General features: G+C 43.4%; 1 non-coding gene across 1 annotated transcript; it reads left to right on the top strand.

Annotated features, from left to right (window-relative positions):
* The first annotated feature begins 845 nt into the window (after nucleotides 1–845).
* LOC138512406 (small nucleolar RNA SNORA49) lies at nucleotides 846–971 on the top strand. Its single transcript, XR_011281236.1, has one exon. It is a non-coding gene; the product is annotated as a small nucleolar RNA SNORA49 (small nucleolar RNA).
* Nucleotides 972–14,104: the final 13,133 nt, after the last annotated feature.

Raw genomic sequence — 14,104 nt, 5'->3', positions numbered from 1 at the left:
CAGGTGTTGAAGAATGGCCTGGAGATGCTGGATTCGCGATGGAGTAAAGGAATGCAGCCTCGGTTGGTGAGTTCAGCGCGGCTCTGCGAGGTGCGTGGCAATGCACCTGAGAAGGCTTCTCTCTTCCAGATCGACGATGTGCTGGATAGAGGATTCAGGTAAGGGTTTTGTTCTGACCTCTTCTCCTTCTCCTTTTCTTGTTTCAGGTGTTCCAGGGCTGAAGCGGGCGTGGCTGAAGACTGGAGCTGCTGAAGACACGGTGAGCATTACGCTGCAGCCAGCAGAATAACGCGAAGCACGTGTGGCTGTCCGGGTGTGGCTTAAATAGCCTTGGAAGAAGTCCCAGGTAAGTATTCTTCCAAGCCCCACCCGAGAGGAAAGGAGACCCTGAGGTAAAGTAGTCCCTTTAAGCCTCATTTGGCTTGTGGCTTTGTGCAGCATGGTCTGCATCAGGTAGGTATGCAGCATAGTCTGCAACAGGTAAGATTTCTGTAATGAGCCTGGCGCCCATGGCGCCAGGACTGACTTTATTCTTATGAGCCTGGCGCCGTAGGTGCCAGGACTGTAGCCAAAGAGCCCTTAACTGGGGTTTTTGGGCATGCTTCAAGTGGCATGATGCCTGCTTCCGGGGTTGCTGGGCCTGGTCTGGCTTTCCGGGGGCAGGCATCGTGACATGACCTCAAGTGATTAACTCTGAAGATGATCTCTGTGGTGGTTGTCACTTCTGCAAGGCACTTGGGCGAGATTGGGGTCATCCTGTTTATGCCACCCCCTTTCTGGTGTTCAGGGGGGAGGCTTTGGTTCTGAAATTTGACACTTCCTCTGGGTTCCACCATTCCCGGGATATTGTTCTGCCTTATTTCTGGTTCTTTTCTCTCTGGGAGAAGAGACCTGGCATTGCCTGGATATTTAGCATGCAAGCTTGCATCATCTTTCAGTCATTTTGGAAGACTGATCATCTACTTGTCACCTTTGGCACCAGGGGCTGTGTCCAAATGGTTTCCATTCCCATGATCGGCCGATGGATCAAGTCTTTAATTCTGCTAGCCAATGAGTCCTCAGATCTGAGTCCTAAGGGCCAGATTCAGGGTCGGTACACGAGAGGGGTGGCCGGATCCTGGACTAGGGTCCAAGGAGTCCCTTTGTTAGATATCTGCCAGGCTGCCACCTAGGCTACACCCAACACTTTTAGCCGGCACTACCTGCTCAATGTTGATGGGCCCCGATCTATTTCCTTTAGGGTAAGGGTTCTTGAAGCTGTGTCTCATTGACTGGTGGGCAGGGCTCCTTCCTCTGTTCTGCCTCCTGTAACGGTTTTATAATACGGCACACTCCAGCCAGGCACTGCTTCCACTGACAATGAATGTGGCACACAATAAAAACACATTTTTATCTTTAATCAACCACATGTTCTTTATTTGAGTAGGATCCCAACCCATCTCTCACCCACCTTAACAAAAACCCTGTGTTGCAATGGACCAGGAACCAGGCCAGTGTGTAGCAATATGATATTTATTAATTTTATAGTTAAATGAAAATATAAAGCGACATCAAATAATTGGGTAGCAGTCACTGATGTTGTGGCAATACAAATGCAAAATACCCACAATACAGTTAATTCAAACTCCTAACACAATATACAGCAACCTCTAATAGCAAGCAAAGATAAATCGTTTTTAAAAGCTACAGATGGTATTCAGGTTAAGCACTCCCCCTGCAACACACACCCCCATACATCTCCTAACTAATTTCTTTGTGGATGGAAGGCAGTGGCAATGAGTCAGTATAAAGACGGAAAAATCAGATTTAGGATTCAGCCCACCACCCCAAGATGGGAGGCCAGAAAAGAAAATGGAAACCTTATTTATGAGCAAAATGGGATAATCGGATTTCACTTGTTACTAGCACAACAGTTTGCAACCGTGGTGGGACAGCTAGGTCAGAAATTTATGTTGCTCTACTTGAGAGATAAGGAAGCTTACAGACTACTAAACAGGACACCAAGGCAACGTGAACACAAGGTAAGAAAATCGATGTTTGAAACGAAAAACAAATGCATAAGAAAACACATGCGGCAGAATGGAAATTTGTTTCTACACAGGACTTTGGGATGACAGGTAGCCACAGAAAGGGCTTGGCTGTCAAAATTGAAAATCAGTTTTCAGGACAAGAAACAGATGCACATAATAGATAGGATTCTGATAGAAAGGGGTTACTCCCAATGGGACTACTGTTTGGGTTTTTCTATGGGAAAACTGCCAATCAAAGTTGGTAGGAATGCACAATACACAGGGAAATTTGGTTTTTGTTAGACAAATCCTGATTCTGTTGAGGCTATATTTTCAAGGCTATAAATATTGAAGAAAGGCACTTGACATGAGGTGGTTGATTTCGAATGTCAACCAACTCACAGTGAATCTTTTTATAGGGGAATTAATTGATTTACTTGAAAATAATGCTTAGGATTTATACAGACTTTTGAAAGATTTATGACAGGGATGCAATAACATACACAAGCTAATACAGATTAGTCTATGGAAAGGTGAACAGATTATACTGGCACATTTGGGATATGAATGGGATTTCAATGGGATGCAAGGCTCAAAAGAGTGGAATATGCAGTTGTGGGAACTGGGCTTTTGTGCTACCTACAATGTAAGCTTGAGTTTGGGATTCTGGAAAGACAACAATGTCTCCGGAAAGCTAGGCCAAGGGATATGGTCACTCTGGATGGCTGGGCCAAGGGATATGGTCACTGGGACGGCTGGGCCAAGGGATCTGGTCACTGGGCTCTCCTGGATGGGATGCTGGACAGCTATGCAAGGTCTGGTCACTGCTCTCTGTAGGATGGATCAGCTGCCTGCACTCCTTTCTCCCTGGATTCTTGAGTGTGCCTGGATCTGGATGAAGGGATGGATCTGCCTGGATGGATGTATCTGGTTTCCTGGATCTTGAATGGATTTGAATTTTTCAGTCTTGAGTGAGTGAGTACCTTGTGTTTCTCTGTCTCTCCCTTACATAGCCAAAATGATATCATCGAGTTTACAACCTGGGGGGGAAGTACCCTGGAATTATTCCTCTCCTGGGATACAACCGCCTACCGGTCCTCTCCCCCTCCCCTGGGCTGATTGGTTCAGGGGAAATTACATCATTTATGTATTTGCATTTATGACCTTTCTTTGTCTGTCTCAGCCTACTTTTGACCAAAAATGAGTTATAGATTAAAACTTCAAACTTATACTTGCCACCGCCATAAGAAGAAGATATGCAGATTGACTAGGTCACAGGGAATTGGACAATCTGATCGCCGACTCTGTGCAAGGTTGCATCGCCCTTTGGCACATTTTTGCTGTTTTTATGAAATACATACAATTTAAAATTCTGCCAATGACTACACATATTCCCAATACCAATTTGCATCTTCTTACCTAGTTTCATATTTGTCCCATTTATAATTCACCCCGAAATGCGTTTTTCATGGCTATTTCAGTTCACCAAGTGCTAGAAACATGTACTTGTTCTCTTTACATTCGCCTACAAATCACATGGAAAACTGGCATAATACAAAATTACTACTTATTCAGGGTGCTTGGAAAAATTCCCTAAAATACAGAAGTCCTTTAATGTCAATGGGGTGGATTTGTCACATGTGTGGGCGGTGCTGCAGACCCCCACAGCAAACTGTCTGTGTGCTGGAGGAAATCGCACCTCTCGGTCATGCACCAGCCATACTGGCTTCCATTGTCCCTTCTTCCAGGGCTCCAGGGCTGCCTACTGGTCTAGCAGGGCAGTGAATCCTCACACTCTCAGCCTTTTCATATGTCATTGTGGGCCAGTTTACTTATGGGTGTGACTTTGCAGTGGGAGGTAGGGCTGGACATTGAATTCAGTGCCTGGGCTAAACCCCAGTTTTACTGGTTTCTGAGTCTTTTCTAAGTAACCAAGTCTTGTGGGGATAAATATAATGTGCATCATCCAGCCAAACCTCCACCCACATATTCAATCACATTTCTGTGTGAGCAAAAGGTGTCATTTGACATTAACTTTCAAACAGCATTTTCTTTATTTTCAAAGGAGCAGATTCACACATGTGTAGGTCTTTCATTGCAAGTCTACAAATGTGGTTCTGCAGACAACAGGATTGTTTTTCAATGAGTCTTTTGGGGGGGTTTGCATGTACTGTTGGTTTATGGACACAAAAGGATGCTGCACAGGATTTCTTTGATATTGACATGGAAAAAGAAATGGCACATTATTTCTTTCATTTGCTGCAATTTGAGCGCGATGGTTCACAGCAAAAGGAAACAAAATCCGTGTTGAATGAAAAGCAGACCTCTTTGCCCCTCGTGTGATTTATTCCTAGAAAATGCTGTTCTTAGGAGGTATTGCCTAACTTCTTGGCAATCAGATAAAATAAAGCATGCAGGGGTATGTTTTAAAAGAAAGATAGAACAACTGCAGGGCCATCTTAAAAGTCGTACACAATTTTAGGATTTCAGAGGATAGAACAGCAAATGTAGAGTCTTTATGAATGCAGGTCTTCTCCTTATGATTCAACTTAAAAGTCAAGCAAATGCAGAGCCATTATTTGGGTTGCATTGTTCAATGCTCGCCACACATGTGCCAGGAAAAGAAAAGCACAGCCGTTTTTGTATCATTATTTCAATGCGGTTTTTGGTTGAAGGGGAGTTCTGCTTAGAGCCTTAAATGTACCCCACACTCCTTTATTCCTTTCATCTGCTTCACAATAAACTGGGTTTTGGGTTGGTGGAGCATTCCCCTTAGTTTCTGTATTTTGTTTTGGGCATGGACTATGTACCTCTGTTCTGGCTTTGGTACAACTTAGAGGTAAGTACTGGGAGGAGGAAGAGGGATGCAGAGATATTATTATTCATTATTATTATAGTGCTTATTGAGCATAGACATGGCTTTGAGAAGCAACAGAGCACTTCACAGAGGCAGAGAACAATACAGATACACAATGAAGCAATTTACAGAGGAATAGACCAGTAGAGATGCATAACGGAGCACTTTTCAGAGGTAACAACAGAACAGATATATAGCAGTGGGTAGGATACAGAGGCGCATAGAGAAGTAGTACAGCTGTACAGTGTGGCAGGGAGGAGAGGGGCGGATGCAGTCTGGCAAGGCAGGTGGTGCAGGGGGCAGCGTGATTGCCTAGGTGTTGGGGAGGAGAGACTCCTTGAAGAGGTAGGTCTTGAATTATTTTCTGAATTGTAGAAGCGTGGGAGTGAGTCAGTTGCTGACAGGGAAGAGGTTCCATAGTCTTGGGGCATAGGCAGAGAAGGCTTGTTTTCTGGTCCTTTCATTTTTGCAGTGGCAGAGTTCAAGTCTGCATGAATCGTGGCTTCTGGTAATGTTCTGATTACTTACCTATAATCTTCATCCCTCCTCTCCTGCTCTTGCAGTGAAGGTGCCTAGATCTGTGCTTTTGGACCTACTGCTGTGTTGTGGGTAAGTGGGAGGTTATACCTCCTGGGAGGAGAGGAGTGAAATGAATGCTTGGAAAGGAGTTCCTGGCAGAGCAGGATGTACTCAAAAGTAAGTACTGGGATGAGGAAGAGTTAGGCTAGGAGTATTGAAGATGACCGGTAAATAATCAGAGCATCAAACACCAACCCATTCCTTAACAAAGTAAGGAGCCAATCAAGGATCACATGTCTGTGTCATCTGTATGACAATGGAGTCAGAGAATGGAGCAGCACCTAAATCTAGTGTCACTTTTTGCTATGGCAGTCATGAGACAAGAATTGCACTGAAAGCTAGATATGGTAAGAAGCATAGTGGGCTTGTGTGCACACTAGTCAATGTAGTTGGAATATTATCGACATCTGTCTGAATGAGGGAGGCATGCAGGTTCATGAATTAAGACTGGGTTCCAAACGTGACCAATAATATTTGCAGGTCATTGCTTTGAACGTTTGATATACTACATGCATTTGCATGTCTCTTTTGCTGTGATGAACCTTACCAAATCCACATCCCTAAACACATCTAGGCCCAGTCGCCTCCATCACCCCATGCCTTCCACCCAACCCACATCACCTTGACTTTGTTTCTATTTCGAAGTGTGCTGGAAGTACACAAACGGGCGAACATGTCACACTGCCCAGTGGGGCCCTGCCAGGTCCCATTAGGGCAGTGTGCATATTATATGGCCATATGCGGATATCAGCCTACCCTCCTTCAGAGATGCCTCATCACATTAGTTAACCCAGATGAATCTCAAACATTTCCAGACGAATTTCTGAAAATGTTTGATAGTTCACAGGACTTTGAACCGGTTGAATTTCAGATGGTTAGAGCTAGCCTTGAACAAGTTTGGCCAGTCCTGGAATCCAACTCATTTCCCAAATTCAGTTGTACAATAGGTAAACGTTAAGGTGTAATTCTGCAAAACGCCCCTAATAGCACAAGAAGAAGAAAGATACAACTCTGCTATCTTGAGACAGGCACCTTATCTGTTCCAGACAAAAAAATGCAATTGCCTTAATCTTCTTTCTTTTTTTATCCTCGGTAAGGAATGTTGATTGAGAAGTCCAATGATCATTGCATGTTAACTATAGGAAATTAAGCATCAACCATCCTTCACACCTCAGAGGGGGGATTCAACATCAAAGTCCCGTTGGGAAGGGATTATAACTCACCTAATCTGAACAGAATGTACTTTTCAGAACACTTTTTGCTGACTGCGTCAAGGCACCAAATCACTGGATGAGTAGTGATTTCTTAATAACACAATTAGAAATGTTAGCAGCTGTCTCTCCTCATTAGATATTTTCTCGGCCTGGTTAGAACACAGGATCAATGTCCTCAGTCGGCAACTGTGGAGAAAAGCCTGGAGATACTCCTGGATAAAGATCTTTCTTTGCACAGCAGGTCAACCAAGTGACTAAAGCAGCTCCTTTCTTCTTTACCGGACTCAAAATAAAGTGTGATACACTTGTGGATTTAAATTTAATCAGGGGGGTAATTTTGCATGTGTTCCTTTAAATCTACTCTTCAAATCTACTCTACTAACAGAAACCCTAAAAAGTAATAAAATGCTCGCGGCTAGCCAAAGACACCCATAGAGAATCCAATAATGCTACTTTAGAGACATAGGGGCTCCATTAGTGGGTTCCTGCAATGAGGAATAACCGGGTCATTCCGACATAGGAGGACCCGGTAATTCCCCCTTGCAGGAACCATTCCCCATTCCCATTTGAGCCCCCATAGGGCTCAATGGGTATGGGGAAGGAGGTAACAATGGGCACATTACAAGTGTCCCGTTGTTACCTTTACCAAACGTCTGATCCGGGTCCCGCAAAGGGAACCTCGTAATCGGCCCTGATGGAATGAAGGGGGGCAGTCCCGTACCAGCCCCCTTCATTCCGTCAGCGCCAGGGTTGTAATGAGGGCCATATTATTCAAGTCTTCGGCTGCAGCTGGCACATTATGGGCAGGCTACACCTGGCTCAGTAGAGGGTGCTGTGTCCCAGTGACAACAAGGAATGCAGCTGAGTGGAGTGCTCTGAAAAGGGCACCACTTATTACAATCGTTGCACTGTAAAATGATCTACCAACAGTGTGTTCTCTTTAATGCTTACAAAGTGACAGTGAGTGTTAGCGAAAGTGTTCCAGTCGCCAACTAGAGGGGACTGTTCACCCTTTTGGGGGCACAGAAGAGGGTCTCTGTCAGGATGCCCAGGTGCAAGGCGCAGGAGCGATGCAGATCCAACTACCCCCTCAATGGTCTCATGGTCTGCAAGTCAGGGCTTACACAGACCTCTTTAACCAGAGCGGGGAAGGAGGGTTAGGATCTCGATGAGTGGATAGGTAGAGGGATTTTAGGTTAACCCGATTGAGGGTTAGGAAGAGGTTATGGATGGGACTGGGGATTTTGGGATAAACGATGACTGCACACTTTTCCTCTAAACTGGCTCTAAATGCCTTAACACCTTTGCATGTAAAGGGGTTTCCCTTCACATTGCCCGTCTAAACAAAATATGTACGTGCTCCTTTGGACACAAAGTTATACCACACTTGGATTAGTAAAAACAATTGTTGGCGTGAGCCTATTTACATTTTCATGAGCATAGTCACATGCACTAGCACACTTAGCTTTTGCTTCTGTCTTTAAGTCCTGTCCTGCAAAGGCTGTCGAGTCCTGTGCCACGTCCTTGAAGTCTGAGGATCAGGTGCAAACTAAAAGAAAACAAAGGACAAGCATTGGCGTATGCTTTCTAGTTCTGTCGGTCTCTCACTCTCCCAAACACACTCTACACGCGTTCACGATTCTCAGGTTCCAATGCGTGCGCTGCCGCACGCGGCCTGTTTACCCCCCAAGGTCTACAGTTTGCCAAAACACGGTCTTTCTTCAGACCGGGTGTCTTAAAATAATGCACTTCCGTCTCATGCGCCTTTCCGGCGTATATTCCATGAGACGAATACACGTAAAACAGCAACAATAAACAATCGTCTGTGTTCTTCACACATTCACTGAGGCAGGAACCAAGACTATGATTCTTTCCCGAAAACCCGGCCACTTAGCTTCTATATGGTGGCGCATGGACTCTGGAGGGGTCGGGAAATGCCCCCTGCGCTTCCCCCATGAATCCCAGGAACTGCTTGGGCTGAGCGGTACTTATCTCTTTGAAGCGAGGGGCCGGATCGTTGCTCCAGAGGCTCTTGGCCCCTCGTGTGTGAATTCCGTGGAGCTGCTGGGCACACGTCCTCTCTCCTCGGTGTCTCGAGCACAAGCCCCGTGCCTTGCGCATGCCCGTTCACATGCCACACCCAGCACGGCTTCCCATTGGCTTGTGGGCCCGCGAGCCAAATGCTGGGATTTGTAGTTTTTAACTCCAATATGTCTACAGAAAGGGCATAGCAGCCTTTTAAAGTACAGTAACCTTCTGGACATGGACTTCTTCATGGTCCCTGGCCCCACAGCTCCAAGAGTACTTGGTCTAAGGCCAATCCTGCCCCTGACAGTCCCTAGGATCCTGCATTGACCTTCCCGAATGACATATTTGGTTACTTCTTTCACAGAGCGTTCATTCTGCATGCGCACACACATGCACAGCAGCCCGCAAGGCCAGATTTCCAGTGTGCATTCTTCAGTAATTAAATCATGGGCACATGGAATTGAGATCCCTGCATTGGTATAAGGCAAAGTCAGAGGGCATGCATTCAGCATTGCCGAAGAGCCCTTCAGACCCTTTCTGCAATAACAAATATGCTGTCCTGCAACATAAACTCCACAATGTGTAATTTGCAAAGGGGCGCACTTTCTGTAATGAGGTTAGGGGATTAGATACAATGAGGTATACTTTGTATGGGACAGTCTGTTTAAGATGAACGAACGTTATTGCACTTGTAAATTCCGTTTTCCACCAACAAGCAGAGGCTTTGCCGATTTAGGCACCAGCAGGCCCCTCTAAACCCTCGCCATCTGTAGCAAAAGAGGTCCACTTTGGTGTCGGATATAATGCACCTTTTCAATAAATGGCAGGTATCTCCCAAACAGAATATGCAACTGTGAATGAAAATGTTCAAAATAATAGAGACACACCTATCGTGGCAAGAGAGCTGAGAACGAAGCAGGGTGGGGATGTTATCGGGATGCTGATTCTGCAGGATATGGATGTGCTGTGGAATTTCATGACCATTGTGAAATATATGCCAGTTTAATAAAATGGATAGCTGTTTATGCCAAAGACATTACAATTGCAATGGACACATGGGTATCAGAACAATACTGCACAAGGCACATTCAATTGATGATAAACTCACCCACCAGTGGTTACATCAATCATGAGTTCACGGCTAGTGGTTAACGCTCAAGAATCTTCTGCCTGGGAACTTGCAATAAGTCGTATTGTTAGGTCTATAGTCAGTTGGAATAGCAGGGGATGTTTCCCCAATACATTGTAGGCAGTGGTTCACATTGTGCAATCTGTCTGACCAGCATGTGCATGAAATCGAATTTCTATTTTTTACATTTCATACAGCGGAAAAAAGGCAATACTCAGAGCTCGACCTAGTACATTGCTCTGAGGCAAACAGCGAGTCTATAGTATTTAGAAGAGAAAGGTGTTCTGTGTTTTGTGTAACAATGGAAGATAATCATTCTTGCAGAGCAGACTTCAGGTTGCAGATGATTCTTTGTTTAATATACAGTGCTGAATATCCATAAAAGACTCTGTGCGACAATGTGTAGAGTCTACGGGGGCAGGGGGCCGGGCAACCCGTGACTCAGGATCTCTACACAATATCTCTTCATAGAAAGATGTGGTTGCCGATAATCATGCACAACCATCTTCATTGAGGAACTACTTCATACTGTCTGTGTTTCCGCAGCATCGCTCCCCACCCTGCTCCCTAGGTCCCGCCCCACCCGTCACTACAACTCCCAGCTTCCCTGATGCTACAATTCTCCCAAAATTTCAATGCTGTCTCTCATTACGCCATTTCTTCAATAAGTCTGCAGGGCCTTATCCTTGCTCTTTGAGGGCGATCATATCTCACCTCTGAATGTGCAGCTCTACGCACTGACACTGGGTCATCTTGCTCCGCACCCTCAGAGCCCTCATCGTCACCATGATAGCACTCATCCGAGCAGTAGATTAACTCACATTCACAATTTCTGCTCCTCCATGGCAGGTTAGTCACAGACACCTTTTTGAGTGGGATGAATTTTGCGTCATCATGCTGGTCTCCTCCTGCAGACACCATGGAACCCTTCTTTCCTGTAATGAACAGTGGGTCCTCAGAAAACGTGGCAGTATTTTTTTTTTCTTTTTTTTTTTTTTTTTTATTGAAATATAGCTGAATTTAATCAACTTTTTTCAAAAAGAGTTTACATATTTATAGTAAGATGCAACATGAACATTAACCTGATTAATAAAATCACATCACTGTGTAACCCACCTAATCTGTGACATGGGAAAAATATGAGCCACATTTATCATGTATTTGTGCATTTCATTTCATCAATATATACTTAGAATTTAAATACATTGTTCACCTCATATCATACATCTCTCAATCTAAAATATCACCTGCCTTCAAGTGTAATGCATTTAAAAAATTAACCATAGCGATTTTTAGGCTCATTTTTGCACGATTGATTAGAAAACGCCATCTTAATTCCGGGGGTACACTTGCCACCACTAACATTTGACTTCCAAAACATTTTAATCTTAATAAGGTTAGCGCTAAACATTCAATGATCAGATGTTGTAGGGTTTCCTTAATTTTTCGGTCATTACAAAATCTACAGAAATTTTCATTTTTAGTTATTTGTTTGCGCAAACAAAGTAAGTCTCTAGTGTGCCATAGATTTAGGCGTATTCTTATGATAGAGTGACGCAATTGTGGGGAAGAAGCTTTAAGTAAATATTGTTCTGCCACTCCCATTTTCTTTTCCATCAGGTAAGCCGTGTTAATGAATTTATAACGAACACATTTAGCACGCGTTTCAATCCAATCATATAAGAATATTTTTTGTTTTGCTCTTGCTGGATTCATAATCAAAGTTTCTAAGTTAACATCCGCTAAAGACATAATATTGTATATGTATTTGGTCCATTTAATGATGAACAAATGGGTGGAAGTAGAAATGTACGATGACAAAACAGCAAGCAGACAATTTTCGTTGGAGTTAGTCAAACATTTGCGTAGCAAGGCACACATCTGCCAATGATATTTGGCACTTAGGGATGTTAGACCTAGCTCATATCTAAATATGGGGCCTGGAATGGCTTGAGGAACTTGGAGGATCTGTCTCCAAAAGGTGGCTTCGATTTTATCCAGGCTGTTAAGTGAAATACTGACTTTTGTTTCTAGTCCATAAAGCAATACCGGTGTAATTTTTTGTAACCAAAAATGGAGTGCCGGCAGAATGGAAAACTTGCCAAATTTATACAGGATTAGTTTTGATTGTGAGATCGCAGATGTTAGTTTGCTTCGCAGCGTATCTGCTTGTAATACTCCCACATATTTCTCCTCAAACGGCAGTCCTAAATATTTATAACTTGACACAATTTCAAGAGGTATGTATTTGACTCTCCATACAAATTTATTTCTGATGGTAGATTTGAATGTTTGAGCAACTATTTGCGATTTGTTGACATTCATTGTCAATTCATTTTTATCAAAATAAATGACCACAGTGGATAGTAGCTTCTGTAACCCAGTTGGTGTTTTAGATATTAAAACCAAGTCATCAGCATACCATAACGCTTGAATTGTGGACATATTCATTTTTGGTGAATCAGATGGAATGTCACGAAAAATTTCTCTTACATCATGAATAAAGAAGTTGAACAGGGCGGAGGCAAGAATACAGCCCTGTTTCAACCCCTGAGATGTTTTAATGATCGTAGAGAGCAGCCCCATGTTCGTTAAGCACACTCGTATAGATGTTGATGAGTGAAGTTTGTATATGATGTCAATCAAGCTTTCAGGACATCCGGCTTGCTGCAGCTTTTCAATCAACTTCACTCGTGATACCGAGTCGAAAGCGGCATTTAAATCAATGAACGCAAAATACAGGGATGATTTTGTGTGATATGCTTGTTCTTTAAGGGCATTAAGTATTAACAGATTAACCGTTGTGCCCATGCCTGCCACAAATCCCGTCTGATTTCGGTCCCGATTATTGGAATTTTGGGTCCATTGATTAAAGTCGCGCAACACTAAGCGTGCGAAAATTTTGCCTAGTGAATCTAATAGCGCAATTGGCCTGTAGTTAGAGGGTATGCCGCGACCGCCCTTCTTGAATATGGGGACTATAAGCGAAGTTCGCCAAGATTTTGGTATTTTTTGCGAGTTAAGGATGTCTTGAAAAATGGTGTTAAGGATAAGCGCCCACTGTTTTGGATGTTGTTTGAGCATAAAATTCGTGATGCCGTCTGGAACTGCTGCTCTTGAGGATGATGATGTTAAGATGAGCTCTTCTATTATTTGTGTCGAGCAGGTTAAGGTCCATGGTTGGTTTGCTGGTGTGACATAATGGAAGTCATCAAATGCTTTATCTTGATAAAGAATGGAGAAATGGGTTATCCATTGATGCTCTGGTACTCCATTCAGTTGGATAGAAAACTGATCGCTTGCTATATTGGTATTCAAAAGTTGCCAAATCTGAGGAGCATTTTTATTCATGGCAGCCATCAGAAAATTTTCTCCATCCTGCTGAAATAGTTTGGCCTTATATGATCGAGTCCAATTTCTGAAGCGAGTTTTGATCTGTTTTCGTACTATTATCTTCTCGCAAGATGAGAGTTGATTAGTGACTCTAAGTTCTTTACGGTAGCGTTTTTTTGCTTGTTGTATAGTAATATCAAAGGAGTGTCTATGTTTCTTCTGAGATGGAATATAGAAGTTTCGATAAGGTATTAGGGCATCAATGTAAGAGCCAGACTGGTATGTACTTGTTTGTCTGATCAGTGTGTTATTGAGGGCTGCCAGTTTATTCGGTGTCCACTTAAAGCGGGATTTGGCATTATTGAGACGTAATCCTTCAGGCATCCAATGTCTTCCTTGGTTGTTATTAAGAGACAGCCTTGGCCATACAAGCTTAAGCATCTGATGGTCACTAGTTTGTTGAGTGATGACATTAAAGCTTGTTGCAGCCATAAAAAGGGAAGAGGAGGCAAAGACATAATCAATGGTGCTATAAGATACACCTCTTTGCCACGTTGGTTGTCCCGGAATGTCACCTGGCAAAGACCCATTTGCCATTCTCATATTGTTGTTTTTCATGAAGGTGTTCAACTCGTGGATTTGTTGTCGAGACTTTTTTCCATTTAAATTGCTCACGCAGTCGAGGTTAAAGTCACCTGCCACTATGATGTCTGTTATTTCATTACTCTCCGATATAATTTCGAATAGCTTAGCAAGATCTTTATAGAAGATGTTATCCGTGATTGCCACTGGGTTTCTATAGATGTTAATGATTGCAATATGTTGTTTACTAACTAAAATTTTGACAAGTTGGATGTAATTGTTCGGCGATGCCCATTGTACCAGCTTCAAGTCTTTGCTTGTTTTAGTTGCAACTAGGAGGCCCGACATAGGACGGCCTTTCTGATTGGCAATA

This window comes from Ambystoma mexicanum, chromosome 6p (assembly GCF_040938575.1).
Source record: "Ambystoma mexicanum isolate Mex_15411 chromosome 6p, UKY_AmexF1_1, whole genome shotgun sequence".
Taxonomy (NCBI): Eukaryota; Metazoa; Chordata; class Amphibia; order Caudata; family Ambystomatidae; genus Ambystoma; species Ambystoma mexicanum.
The sequence above is the reverse complement of the archived record's forward strand: the minus strand, read 5'-3'. Positions and strand labels throughout refer to the sequence as shown.